The following is a 12,633-nucleotide window of genomic DNA, read 5'->3' as shown; positions in this document are numbered from 1 at the left end:
CGGGTTTAGATGATTCGGAGCGCGGTGGCAAATATCACAAGGAAAACGTTTAAAATAAATTGGTAAGTAGGTTCTCGGGACCCCAACACGCACCGCAATTGTTATCAAATTTATTTATTTATTGTTTCTTGACCGTGGCATCGCTTCCATACCGGGAAGTACCCGCCTTCTCCATCGCCTTACAGCATAGCGGAATCCAGCTGCCAACATGTTATCCACAGATTTGAGGTGGTCCAGGCTCCCTCGCTTCCGTATGTTTCATTCACCATCTACTTTAATCCTGCTTCCCGTGGATATGTGCCTTCCAGCTTCGAATATTCCAAAGGCATTTGCATTCCAGACCTGGAATACCTCATAATTTAGGTCTCAGGCCATCTTTTCGGAGGCGCTGTTCGTTCCACCTCAGGCTCATGCCAAACGGGCTCTGGACGAAATGTGCGATTTAATCAACAGATATGAAACAGCCCGTCCCGATGCCTTCCCCGGCATGTTGGGGGACATCGACCAGACCGGCCTGATAATGTCGCTAATAATTATTACCACCAGATTACCCGCAGTACCAGAGGAAATTACACTGTGGACCACTGTTACACTGAGATCTAGGGATTTGTCCACCACTCCTTGCTCTTTCCGTTCCCTTTTCGTGATACCAACCTACCTCTTACCGTCTCACCTGTCCATCATGTCCTTCCGGTTCCGCCCCTCCTGAACCTATTCCCATGAGTCACCGCTCTCCAGTGTCAGCTGACCTACTTCCTCTCTTTATCTATTCCAGCTGTCTACTCCCAGCATCTCAAACAAATGCCCTCACAACCCCATCCGCCCATCTTTCCCCCTCGCCTGATCTTTTCTATCACCTGCCAGCCTGTACTTGTTCAAAGCGTGTGTTCCACTCATTGTGCACCTTTTTCCCCTGGTCTGTCCCCGACATAGACGGTTTGTTAGTCATTCCCTTATATAAGGTGGTCCCACTGTCCCTCGACACTCCCCACCATTCACAACGTTTACGTACGACCCTTATACACCGGGGTCCTTCTGATCCTCAATTGTCTCCAACATCCCAGCTTGTGCTGTGCTTCGGCGAATGAACAGAAGGGATAAAGAGCGGTAGATTTGATCCTGTGGACGGCACATGATGAGCGATGGCCAGTCGCACTCAAAGGTTACGATCCTCTGGCGCTGGAGATATGCGGGGAGACCGCACATAAAAAAAGGAATGATGGAGCGGAGAGTTTAGTGCACGGATCATCTTCACCGATAACAATCCTTAATAAGGGAGAATATTAAATGGAATAGTTCCGCCCCTTCTCTCATCGATTGATCGCCAGGGCGCAGCGCCTCACTGATAGACCCTCCTCCCAACCGCTGATTGACAGACTTCGCATATCCTGTTCAGCTGCCAGCAGCGACCCCGCTGACAGTGTGAGTTTTTGTACAGTTGCCCCGTCACTCTGAGCCGCCGTGATCACTCCAGCCGCAGAAATACACGGCCGACGAACTCGCCTCCAGTTTGTTAGACGTCAGGAAGAACTTGTCGGTCTGCGGTCTCCCCGCCGTAAAACCGCTGACCAATTCCTTTGGGTACACGGAATTAGCTGTGTTCGAGTAAAACATGTACTCCGGACCCTTTCCCGGGTATTGTCGGTACCAGTACAACCAATTGCTGGCACTGATGCTACCCTCGACTGTACAACGCAGCGTCACGTTCCGGCCGGCAGTTCCGGAGAAAGCCGGAGTCTGATGGATCGTCACCGAGGTCGCGTCTGGAAAAAAGAGACGGGATTGGCTGAACGGGAAGAAGGGAAGCGGAGACACGGATCAATGGGGAGCAGGGTACACAGTGTGCATTGAAGGACGCAAATAAAATGACTGAAGAAGGGGATATTTCGATAGAAGGGCGGAATTTAATAGCGGCGGCAGAGGGCAGATAGTTTGAACGCGGGGGCTCGTGAATAAATAAGGTACGAGTCATAGATTATGGGAGGGGAAAGAAAGTGGAAGAAACGTGAAAGGAAAAAAGAAGCAGAGAGGAAAAAAATATTTGGAACTTTCACTCACAGCGGAAGGCGAGGATGAATTGCAGAAAGAGAAACATCTTCCTTGTCGGGTTGACTCTCTCAGTGATGAACGTGGCGTGTGCAGCAGAGACGAATTCATTCACTTCCATCCGGTCGGATACATATACCGGTGACGTAGGTGGACTTGAGGACGTAGGCATTGGCCACGCCCCTTCCATTCTCCGACCTTATTCGAGGGCTGCTGCCTCCGGTCTACCAGTTTGGCCACACAGTACACTCTCTCTGTCGCTGTCCCCGTCCCTCACACTCCCTTCTTTCCTCTCCACCTTTAGCTGACTGTGTATGATTTTTTTAATTGCCCCCAAGACTTCGTAATTTCGGAAATCGACAGAAACCGGTGAAAGGAGATGGACCCTCGTGCAGCTCTCTTTCGATGAGATCACTGGTGTGTCGTGATGTGGGCTTCGCGCTGTTATGTCTGAAACTGTGCCCTGTATGGATCAGCCTCCGGCAGGAAATCTCTCTCTCTCTCTCTCGCTCTCTCTCTCTCTCTCTCTCTCTCTCTCTCTCTCTCTCTCTCTCTCTCTCTCTCTCTCTCTCTCTCTCTCTCTCTCTCTCTCTCTCTCTCTCTCTCTCTCTCTCTCTCTCTCTCTCTCTCTCTCTCTCTCTCTCTCTCTCTCTCTCTCTCTTTCCATATCCATATTTCTAGCTCTGAGCGCTTGTCGTGATCCATCCAAATCGAAAGGTCACTGTACTCAGGCAATTCGTTCCCTCTCATACCATTCGAGCAATGCAAGATAACTTTTAACCCAGCGCATTTAGGCCCCCTAGTGGTAGCGGCCTGTGCCTTCACATGTCGCTCACCCTCTCATTTCGCTCAATGGCAGAGGTAGAGAGAGCAGATCTGTGAGGAAGACGATAGATATTCTTCTCCAGTACCCAACCTCAAGGATATGTTTCCATGTACATCTTCCTGCTCTGACTGATGGTTAATATTCTCTGCGTTCTTTGCTGCTTCTCTGCGGTTTGACCGATATGTTTATTTTATTATCTTCTAGGTTTGGTGTTTGTTTCGTTCATGATGGCTGCGGGAGGATTCAAAGCGAACACCATTAGTCGCTGGATACTCCCCACCATTCACGGGTTTTTACGGCCTACTCTTACAGAACGAGGTCCTCCAGTCCTCAGCAGTCGTGAACTTCCCGCGAATGAGTGAACAAAAGGGACGAAGAACGGGAGGTTTGATCTGGGGGACTGCACATGATGAGCGACTATCGGACGTACTCAAAAGTTACCAACATCCCTTAATGAGGATCTGTAGGAAGACAATGAAGTGTGTGGGAAAAATAGTGCACGGATAATCTTCACGCAGCTAAATACTTTAGGGTAAGACATAAATGCAAAAAGTCCCCCCCCCCCTTCACTTACTGATTGGCGGCTAGGGCGAACATTATTCAATGGTAGACCGTCCTCCCACCATATGATTGACAGGACTCGTCTTTCCTGTTTCGCTGTTCTGGCAGTGAGAGTTTTATTTCAGCTGCCCCGTCACTCTGAGCCGCCGTGATCACTCCAGGTGCAGAAATAGACGGCCGACGAATTCGCCTCCAGTTTGTCGGACTTCAGCAAAAACTCGCTGTTAAGTGGTCTCTTCGCCGGAAATCCACCGCCCAATTCCTCTGGCAGCACGGTATTAGCTATCATCGAGTAAAACATGGTCTCTAGACCCTGTCTCGGTATTGCCGGTACCACTACAAGTTGTTACCCTCCACTATGCAATTCAGGGTCACCTTCTGGCCGGAAGTTCCGGCGAAAGCCGGCGTCTGGTGGATCACCACTGGAGAAGAGTATGGCAACAGGGGGAGGTGAGTTTACTGGAAGGATGGTGAATTGCCGATGACGAAGACGAGGTGTACAGTAGAAAAAAAATGAGGGAGGTTTAAAATTGGGGCTTGTGGCGAGGCTGTCGGAATGGAGAAGAGACGGAAGAGGGAAGACAGGGAGTGTGTGGAAAGTAGAAGAGGCAAGCACACAATTAGACTGCGAACGGTGGAGAGGAAATGGGGCTAGGAGAAAGGAATGGAGGGAGACAAACAGAATGAGTTTGCGAATTTCCCTCGAGTTGGTAGTAGAAACCGTGACATCAATGATGTGTATTTGTTCTCCCACTATTGGAAATGGCGATTCGTGCAGCAATTAACACGCTCACTTTGGTGGTGCTGGTGGGGGGGGGGCGGGGTGCTGCAAACTGAGATTCGCGTCAATGGGGAAGGGGAAAAAAGGAACGAGTCTCGAAGAAAGGACAGAGGAGGGCCGGAGTCGGGAAATTTCAAGAAGAGAGCAGAATTTAGAGGCAGCGGCACAGGGAAGACAGGGCGCGGAAGTAAGGGTTCGTAACTGTACAATAATGACTTCAAGACGACAACAGAAGGGAATTTGAAAGAAGGACGGGGGTAAAGAAAAAAGAAAACAATTTGGAACTTTCACTCAGCGGATGGCGAGGATGTAGATCAGAAAGAGCAACATCTTCCTCGGAGGGTTTATTCTCTCAGTGATCAAAGTAGTGCGTGAAGCAGAGACGAATCCATTCACTTCAATCCGGATTGTTGCATATATCAGTGTCGTAGGTGGATTGACGGAAATACCGATTGGCCCCGCCCCTTCCACGCACCAACCTGATTTGACGGATGTGTCGGTCCCACTCAACCATGTTGACCGGACAACACACTCTCTGATTTGCTGTTCCCGCCTTCCCTCTCTCTTTCGTCACCACAGCCCACCCCATGTTATCCTACTGCGTGCGACTTATTTAAACTTCCAAGTCAATGCAGTTCCGTAGAGCTACACAACAAGTGCAAGATTACGGGCCGCAGGTGGCATTCCTTTCGCTGAACCTAAGATTCTCTGGCGACGAGGGCCACTTAATGAAGCTTACAAAATGCCCTGTCTCCCGCATTGAGTAGGATTCTGCATTAAATCTCTGTCTCTCTCCCGCTCCCTTCCTCTCTCCCTCCCTCTCTATCTCTCTCTCTCTCTCTCTTTCTCTCCCCACCCCTTTCTCATGACTCCCTGCCCTCACCCCCGAAACTCACCAGGTTCGCTGAAAATTTACATTCGCAGAATAATAATTTGACCCTGTTCATTCGCGTCGTGTGATCGAACGTACATTTTACTGCGGTGCTTTCCGCCCCCTAGTGTTAGCGGCCTGTACCTCCACATGTCGCCCTCCGATCCAGCTCAGCGAGGGAGTGAGAGCAGATCTGTAGGGAAGACCATATTCTTCTCCACGATCAATCCTCAAGGATCTGTGTCCATGGACATCTTCATGCTCTTACCAGGTTCCGGGCTGAAATCATTGTTTTCTTACAAACTGCTACTCCGTGTTACTCCATTTTGCAGATATAACAAGCAGGAATCAAAATTAACTCTTTCTTTTCAAGGGTCGAATGTGAAGCTTTGGTCTCAGGTTGGGTTCAGTGACTTGAATCCCTCAGCAAGCACAGACATGAAGTGTGAAGATGCGATTCTGCGTATACCCTGGTCATCTGATCTCCATTCCGTCTATCCGGCATCCTCTCGCTGGTCGTCAGCAGACATCTCCCGATGAGGGGGCTCGTCCCGAAATGTGGGGATCATTCTCCTGCATCTCCCTTGATTATCTCCGATTTCATCTCTTCCAGTCCTGGGAAAGGGACGCAAAACAGCTCACAACGACCCTCGTTATCGCATCCCTTCCCCGTCTCTTAGCAATCCCCATTATCCAGCACTCTGCTATCTTCGCACACAGAGGCCCCTCCACCCTTCGACTCTCCCCACCGTGCACACTCGCACACCGAGGGTCCTCTGCTCGTTAAGATTACCCACACTGTGTTGGTCCTACCCTCGTACACCGAGGTCCCCCTGTCCCTCGACACTCCCCACCGTTCACGGTGTGGGTCCTACCCTCGTACACCGAGGTCCCCCTCTCCCAGGACACTCTCCACCGTTCACGGTGTGTGTCCTACCCTCGTACACCGAGGTCCCCCTGTCCCTCGACACTCCCCACCGTTCACGGTGTGGGTCCTACCCTCGTACACCGAGGTCCCCCTCTCCCAGGACACTCTCCACCGTTCACGGTGTGTGTCCTACCCTCGTACACCGAGGTCCCCCTGTCCCTCGACACTCCCCACCGTTCATGGTGTGTGTCCGACCCCTCGTACACCGAGGTCCCCCTGTCCCTCGACACTCCCCACCGTTCACGGTGTGTGTCCTACTCTCGTACACCGAGGTCCCTCTACCCCTCGACACTCCCTACCGTTCACGGTGTGTGTCCTTCCCTCGCACACCGAGGTCCGACTGTCTGTGGACACACCCCACCGTTCACGGGTGTGTCATACCCTCGTACACCGAGGTCCGACTGTCTCTGGACATTCGCCACCGTTCACGGAGTGTGTCCTACCCTCGTACACCGAGTTCTCTCTGTCCCTGGACACTCCCCACCGTTCATGGTGTGTGTCCGACCCCTCGTACACCGAGGTCCCTCTGTCCCTCGACACTCCCCACCGTTCACGGTGTGTGTCCTACCCTCGTACACCGAGGTCCCCCTGTCCCTGGACACTCCCCACCGTTCACGGTGTGTGTCTTACCCTCATACACCAAGGTCCCCCTGTCCCTGGACACTCCTCACCGTTCACTGTGTGTGTCCGACCCCCGTACACCGAGGTCCCCCTCTCCCTGGACACTCCCCACCGTTCACGGTGTGTGTCCTACCCTCGTACACCGAGGTCCCCCTGTCCCTCGACACTCCCCACCGTTCACGGTGTGGGTCCTACCCTCGTACACCGAGGTCCCTCTATCCCTCGACACACCCTACCGTTCACGGTGTGTGTCCTACCCTCGTACACCGAGGTCCTCCTGTCCCTCGACACTACACACCGTTCACGGTGTGTGTCCGACCCTCGTACACCGAGGTCCCTCTGTCTCTGGACACTCCCCACCGTTCACGGTGTGTCCTACCCTCGTACACCGAGGTCCCTTTGTCTCTGGACACTCCACACCGTTCACGGTGTGTGTCCTACCCTCGTACACCGAGGTCCCTTTGTCTCTGGACACTCCACACCGTTCACGGTGTGTGTCCTACCCTCGTACACCGAGTCCCTCTGTCTCTGGACACTCCACACCGTTCACGGTATGTCCTACCCTCGTACACCGAGGTCCCTTTGTCTCTGGACACTCCACACCGTTCACGGAGTGTGTCCTACCCTCGTACACCGAGGTCATTCTGCCTCTGGACACTCCACACCGTTCACGGTGTGTGTCCTACCCTCGTACACCTAGGTCCCCCTGTCCCTTGACACTCCCCACCGTTCACGGTGTGTGTCCTACCCTCGTACACCGAGGTCCCCCTGTCCCTTGACACTCCCCACCGTTCACGGTGTGTGTCCTACCCTCGTACACCGAGGTCCCTCTATCCCTCGACACACCCTACCGTTCACGGTGTGTGTCCTACCCTCGTACACCGAGGTCATTCTGCCTCTGGACACTCCACACCGTTCACGGTGTGTGTCCTACCGTCGTACACCGAGGTCCCTCTGTCTCTGGACATTACCCACCATTTGCGGTGTGTTTGTACAACCTCGTCTTGTGCTCCTTCTGCTTCCGCATTTTATTATTTTAGATTCTCTTCCAGTTCTGATGCAATGACTCGGGATTAAACATCGACTGCTTATTCCCCTCCATAGATACTGCCTGACGTGCTGAGTCCCCCCAGCGTTTCCTGATTGCCGGACATAGGACACAGCCGCCGCCTCTCGCAGTCAGTGCTGCTTTGTTGCCCCGCTTCGTTCTTCTCTCAACCATTCAGAACGAATGTTTAACGTTCGATGCAAATTAGGTGGACACCCACCTAACTCTCTCCCCAGCGAAATTCTCTCTATCTTGCTCTTCCCACTCTCTCTCTGAAGATTATTCTCTTCCTCTACATCTACACGAACACCTCCTGTCCCTAATAAGCTGAAGCTGGTTGTCGGGAGCATCGACTCTCTCCTTTTGTGTCTGCCTCAGTATGAGTCTCACCCTCTCCCTGCCTACCGTCCTTAATCATCAGTTGTCACCTCTGAGCTGTGACGGTATTCTCTCTCCGCCCTTTTGTCTGAATACTTTTGTATGTACGCATCTATCTTTCTTTTCTCAAGCTACCTATCCTTCCATTTATCTAACTGCCAATCTGACGGTCTGTCTGTCTATCTATCTATCTATCTGTCTCTTTCTTTCTATCTATCTGTCTATCATTCTAGGTATCTTTCTGTTAGTCTGTTTATCAATCCATCTATCTATTTATCTACCCATGTCTAGACATCTCCTATTTATTTTCTGTTTAGTACATTGCTTACAGAACTACGTCCTCTTGTCAGGCAGCCTCCAAGAACCTTTGGGGAGTACAGGCGTTACGTCAGAGATATGCCTGCCTCCGGCGCCGCTGTCAAAGTGCCCATCAGATGGGCGAAGGGACCAATGGGTGCAGGGTAGGTGCAGGGAGACTGCAGATAGTCGGAATCTCAATCTAGGTGGCCTCACTGGGAAGATACGATCGACAGAGTCACGTGACGAGGACCCGTCTGTGAAGTTCTTTGCGGAGAAGAATTTCTCCCTTTTGAATGTTCAGGGAGGGACGAAATAACAAGGCCTGCAGCATGTACTCTGACGAATAACAACACGATGGCGTCTGAGTGTAAGCCTCTTCCTACGTGACAGTCAGCTCACCTGTTTTCTTGCTGACGACAAGCTCCTGTTGTGCGTGAAGCCATTGCAGTCCCGCACCCTTCCCCGAGATCCGAAACAACTGAGCGTGGGACGGCCAGATCACCAGGTTCTCCCTGTTCATCAGCAGTGCGAACGTTTCAGGGTGGGGTTATTGCCAATCTACACCCAGGACCAGCTGTTCCTCAACACACCAAGTGTCCTTGCATTTTATGTTACGACAAAAAGACGTAGTGGGTTGAGAGCGCATGATTGGAGAATGGCGAATTCAGATGGAGGTAGTTTCTATTTAGTCTGATCATCGGAGGGAAGCTTTCACCTAAAATAAAAACAAAACGGGTGCAAAAATATCTGTGCAGAATCGCTTCCGCCATTTTAATGCCTGACAAGAAAAGTACATGACAAGCGCAGCTGCGATACCGTCGCCCTTTATTCACCTCAGTGGCAGCAACGCAGCGCCACCTGTCGGACAGGCTCACACCCAGGCTCAGACTGACATCAAGCCGGTGAGGTTTTTGTTCAGCTCCTCCGTCTGACCCAGTCGCTGTGATCACTCCAGGCACAGAAGTACACGGCTGACGAATTCGCCTCCAAACCGACGGAGCTCAGCCTGAAGACGTAGCTGCTCGGCCTCTCTGCGGTAAAGCCGTACAGCGACCCCTTTGGTTCCACGATGCCGGCATATGTAGAGTAGAACAAGTTCTCGAGCCCCTGTCCCGGGTATTGTCTGTACCAGAACATTCTATCAGCCGTGTTGCTACTCCCCTCGACAGTACAGTTCAGCGTCACAGCCCGGCCGGTAGGACTGGAGAAAGCTGGAGTCTGGCGGATCGTCACCGGGGTCACATCTGAGGAAGAGAGTGGGAGTGAAAAGAGGCGAGCGTGCGGAAGCGAGAACGGCCGTGTACAGAAGAGGGAGGGTTGAATTTGTCGTATCTTCCGCCGGCGCCCCGGTACGAAGAAAGATCACAGTGAGGATGGAAATGTGCGGAGAAAAGCGCATAATGAGATAGAAAAGGCACAGGACGAAAGGACGTGAGGATTACCCGAGGGAAAAGAGAGGAAAAAATATTAGCAAATTTCCCTCACAGTGGAAGGAGACGATCAGCTGGAGAAACAGCAACATCTTCCCTGGAGGTTTATTCCGTCCCAAGTGAAAGTGTTGTGTTCAGGAGCAATGAATCCACTCACTTCAGTCCCGCTTCTGATGTAACTCAGTGACCTGAATGGTCAATGGTGAAACGGATGGCCACGCCCCGTGCTTCTTTTGGCCAATCTGAATCGAGGCATGCGCGGTTATACTCTGCCGAATCATCAGCTGTCTCTACTTGACTTACCACACCCCTATCACAACGGTAGACCAGTGGTGATTGCCTCGGTCTCTCTCTCCCTCTCTCTCTCTGGAAATCGGACAGCTCCCTCGAATTTGATCACTTAGGATCCAGACTTCAACCCTCTAACGGTACGGCGGAGAAAAATGCAAATGCCCTCTAACGAGTTTAATCCCGTCCTTCGGAGAGGACGTATCATTCCCATCACTAAACACAGAAGGACGGCCGCCCGCTGGTGCTTGGTCATTGGTGGTGTGATCTTAGAGTTTCGGGACATGAGATCGGAAGGACGTTTCGAATGTTCGACCTTCTACCAAGCCATTGTCGCCATATCTAAGTTCACCAAGAACACCACCCCTTACCGTGGTTCTGTGCTGTATTGACATACTTGGGATCAACTGCAGAATAAGTAGGAAGCAATCTGTCCCACAAACCAGAATCTTTCCGAGAGAGACTCCTGCCGCTTTGGAATCATGTGCAGCACAATGCTAGCATTCAGGAGAAGCACTATGCGTTGACTGTTTAGATTTCTGTTATGCTACTGGCCTGTTGACGTCTGCGTCACATCCTGCGCGTCATACATCTGGCGGCATTAAAATTAAAATGCCGAAAGAAAAGCGCAGCTGGTAGTACAATCAGTTTTGAACGACAGTGTAAGCAGTTGATGAACAAACATACTTAGGAGAGACACTGATTTTGATCTGGTAATTAATCAGAGATTGATGAACTACCATCAGTAAAAACACAGTTATGGGTTTCCCGTTTCTCATTATTTCCTGCAATCACTCTCTCTCTCTCTCTCTCTATCTCTGCGGTGTGCTACACGCAGCGCTAAAATAACGATACGGAGTCGGTAAACTGCAGTTAAAGAAGATTTTATTCGAACTTCGCGGCCTCGCTTTAAAGCCTCCCTGATCCCGCCTTCCCCGGGCGCGGATGTTGTAGGGGACACGTATTCACAGTCCCGCGCAGGCTTTTACCTTTGTTGGTGAAGCAGACCTGGCGCCTCTTTGGGACTGGCCTTTATGCCGGCGCGCTGGCTATTTGTGAGCCGGTTCGAGTGCGCTAGGAAGTGAGTCGCCAGATATCTATCTATCTATCTATCTATCTATCTATCTATCTACCTCTCTCACTAAATTATCCGTAATTATCCGTAATGCATTTGTGTGTGTCTACTGATTCACTGACTCTGGACCCGCAGACTGAAAGTGCGTGAAAGTCACAGGGAATTTCGTGGCGAGTAGACGCAGAAGTGGTGGTGTTAGGGCCACCACAGAACGTCGCTTGTCTCCTGCTAGGAACAGAAGCGAAAATCAGTAGCAGCTCAATATGCTGCTGCCTCGGGTTGGGCAATCTCTCCTCTAGACGGAATACTGAGAAAGGTGAGAAGGAGCAGCGAAGGTCTGCAGAGGAGATAATAAAGACAACACAACGTACACTCAGCGGCCTCATTATCAGCTCAGCTACGCACTGACCACACAGATAACCCGGTCTCTTTGTGGACAACCCGCTCTAACATCCTTGACGTCGTCAATCAGTGTGTCGCTTTCAAACTTACAAACCCATCTGTCCATGTTTTCATTCGTTACTCAGATGATGTGGCCACTTTATTAGACGGCACTTCACCCACTCGCTAATACAAACGACTCATCAACCAATCTTGTTGCAGCAAGTCAATGCCTAAGATGTATGTGCGAGATATTAGCATTGGTACAGATGCATCCATAGAGCAAACTTTTACAGATACATCGGCATAACTATCGCGCGTTGCTGTGGGCCGTTCGAGTCGGACAATGTGCAGCGATGTACAGTGTTCTGCTGCCCTCACGTGGCGAGAAGTCTGTTCTGCACCTTCTTCTCCATAGGTGGAAGGATTTTCTGTGGCCGGAGACTCGCGCCCTACCGCTCTTGATGGCGTGTGGAAAAGTGTAACATTGAACGTTTCATGGCGAGACCCTTCATCAGGACTGAGAGTGAAAAGTGGAGCGGGGTGGAGGGTGCGGGAAAATTCCTGAAATAATAGTTGCGGGATGGTTAAAAGGGGCTGGAGGTGGAAGAATATGCTATATGATAGGAGAGGAGACGGAAAACGGGAAGGGGAAGGAGGAGAGTTTCAAGGGAGAAGCAATAGTCAGGCGAGCAAAAGGAAAAGGTAACAGTAATATACACCATCAAGTTGGAGGGTACTCAGATGGAATATAAGAAGTTGTTCCTCGACCTTGACTGTAGCCTCGTCTTGACGCCAGGGGTCGCCAAGAACCGACACGTCAAAATGTGAATGGGAATCAGAATTATAATGTCTGGCCCTATACAGTTATACCGTATAAAGCATGTTCGCAGAAAACAATTCATTAAATTTTGCATCGATACAGAGAAAGGTAAATTAATAAATACGTTTACACTTACTTCATCTATGGACACGGTGAAAATCTGGTCTTGCATACAGAGCACAGAGCATTGGTGTACAATAAAGTTCATCAAAAATGATTAAATTCTACAGAGAAAACCGCAGTGAGGGTGAACAGGACTACAGATAGGTAGATTGT

The sequence above is a fragment of the Hypanus sabinus genome, unplaced genomic scaffold (genome assembly GCF_030144855.1).
Source record: "Hypanus sabinus isolate sHypSab1 unplaced genomic scaffold, sHypSab1.hap1 scaffold_234, whole genome shotgun sequence".
Taxonomy (NCBI): Eukaryota; Metazoa; Chordata; class Chondrichthyes; order Myliobatiformes; family Dasyatidae; genus Hypanus; species Hypanus sabinus.
This window is presented reverse-complemented; position numbering follows the sequence as displayed.